Consider the following 2,747-nt stretch of genomic DNA (forward strand, 5'->3'; position numbering starts at 1 on the left):
GTAAAATGGGGTAACAGTAATGCTTATCTTATTGGAATAACCACAGAAGATAAGCCACAGTAAGTATTCAGCCCAGAACCATACATACTAATTAATGGTTCAAAAATCTTCACCTGATACTCTTATTTGCCTCAAGCCAGGGGGAGGGGGGTTACTAGCAGCTAATCTTCCAAGATTTCCTAAATTATCCTAAAAAGGAAAGTGAAAGGAAATATCCATTACTTTGGGGGCAGACTAAGTGAATCTAGTACTATTTTCGAGACAATGATCTTATGCTGTAGACCTGGCCTGGTGCCCACTATATAGCCTAAACTATATAAACTTATGGTACTATATACATTCCTCACACTGTGCCTCACTCAATCTCCATAGAGGTAGGTTATGCAGGTCTAGAACATCGTGTCTAACTTAAGACATGATTGAGAAAATTACACTAATGACCCATGGTTCCTGGGGGGGGGGAAGAAGACTTCACTAAATTTTGACTTACCTAAGGAAGACTCAAATTTCTGCTAGTTATCAAATTTAGTATCTCTGATTAGTGAACAACCTAACCTTATTGATAGTATACAACACAGTATTTTCCTCTCTCTCTCAAAGCAGGTTTTTTCTGAATCTAGTCACAATTTCAAAAATTAGACAAATCCAGAATTGCATAAGACAGCTGACTTGGACTCTTCAAAAAAGACCATGTTAAAAAGACCTTTAAAAAGAATCCCTGGAGACTGATACTGATTTAGAGGGATTAAAGGGATGGAGAGATGACTCAGCAGCAAGAGCATTTGCAGAGGATTTATGTTCAGTTCCTAATGTCTATAATGAGCACACAGTTATCCATAACTCCAGTTCTAGGGCATTTGATGTCTTCCAACCTCAGAGAGCACCAGGCACACATGTGGTGCTCTTACGTACATGCAGGGGAAAAAAGAGAATAAAGAACTAGGCAGGGTTGCAAACACCTAATATTATTAGGACTCAGGAGGCTAAAACAGGAGGATCGTTATGAGTTGGAGGCTAGCTTGGGTTAAACAGTAAGATGTGGGTTAGCATAAGCTACAGAGTAAGACTGACAAAACAACCAAAATAACCAAACAAAACAGAGAGAGATGAAAACATTGAAAGAGATGGAAGAGGTCCTGAGTTCAATTCCCAGCAACTGCATGGTGGCTCACTACCATTTGTAATGGGTTCTGAACTCTCTTCTGGTGTGTCTGAAGACAGTTACAGTGTACTCACATAAAAGTAAAATAAATAAATCTTTAAAAAGTCACTGAGGGGGCTGGAGAGATGGCTCAGTGGTTAAGAGCACTGACTGTTTTTCCAGAGGTCCTGAGTTCAAATCCCAGCAACCACATGGTGGCTCAAAACCATCCGTAATGAGATTGGATGACCTCTTCTGGTGTGTCTGAAGACAGCTACAATCATAAATAAAATAAACAAATAAATCTTTAAAAAAAAAGTCACTGAGGAAAGATATTATGTACCAAAGTGATTAATGCTTCAGCCGCTCTTTTTAAAAATGATTTATTTTTTATTTTATGTATATTGGTGTTCGGCATGCTTGTATGTGTATACAATGTTTTAGATGCCCTGGAACTGGAGATATAGACATTTTTGAGTTGTCATGTGGGTGCTGATAATTGAAGCTGCGTCCTTTGAGACAGTGCTCTTAACCACCGAGCCAACTCTCCAGCACCCTCAGCTGTTAATTCCTAAGTCACACTACCCTTATTTGGTTGTAGACATTTCTAAAAATTGTCAATATAGTTTAATTTGAACAACTTCAAAGTAATCTTTTGGAAGAACACTTTTGTGTTTTGTCTTCTGGAACTTAGGCCTATACAAGCAGAAGATCTGTGGAAATATTAGAAAGATGGGAATCAGGGTGTTCTGCTCATTAAGTTGGCTAGAACCAGGATGTCCAAACTTATTTTTTTTATTTTGCAAAGGCTACAAGTTCATTAACATAATATATACTAATGTTAGAAAACTTTCAAACAAGTCACTCTAGGTCTCAAATAAGAAATCACAATATTCAGTATTAATTAAAAAGCGAAAGGGACCACGAGTGACTGTTACTCATTTGGGAGGATCTGTGTTGATGCCATACTTTTTCCTCGAGAAGCTTCAGCTGCTCCTCCTTCTTCTTGGTGTCCATCTTCCGGAATGCCCAGTTAGCATTGTAGTACAAAACCATAAGGTACCTGTTACAAACGTTGAAGCCCAATAGAAGGTTGCAGGCATTCTTAGCATCAAAGATGTCTTCATAGACCACATATGCTGTTCCTCTGGTTTCAGGTGTATTCCTTACTCTGACTTGACGAATAGGTCCATATTTCCCAAATATATCATACATTTCTTCTGCTGTGATTTTGTACGGCAAATTCCTGATATACAAAATCTGATTTACTTCAGGTGGAAGGCGAATATTCGCCCTCTTAGCCGCTTGCATTGCCATCTTGGAGGGCTGATGTAGATTACCGTAAGATCCCTCTGAATATTTCTAAAGCTCGATCATCTTCGTGGGTGACACTGCATCACATACAGAGTATTTACAGCCAGGTAGCACCGAAAGTTGTTACAGCACTGCCTGAAAGTCTGTGTCTCAAACTGGGACGTGTTTACTTCCTGGAAAAGATGCTCCAAGTCAAACTACAGAGAACGTATTCTCAGGCCTAAAGGCGAAAAAGGAAGCTCCGAATGTTCAAACTTGATAAAGACAAATGTTCTTCATCTTGGCAATTTGC

General features: G+C 39.0%; 1 pseudogene; it reads right to left on the reverse strand.

The window, feature by feature from the left end:
* Nucleotides 1–2,079: 2,079 nt before the first annotated feature.
* LOC114634061 lies at nucleotides 2,080–2,458 on the reverse strand (annotated as a pseudogene).
* Nucleotides 2,459–2,747: the final 289 nt, after the last annotated feature.

This window comes from Grammomys surdaster, unplaced genomic scaffold, assembly GCF_004785775.1.
Source record: "Grammomys surdaster isolate TR1022 unplaced genomic scaffold, NIH_TR_1.0 842, whole genome shotgun sequence".
Lineage (NCBI taxonomy): Eukaryota > Metazoa > Chordata > Mammalia > Rodentia > Muridae > Grammomys > Grammomys surdaster.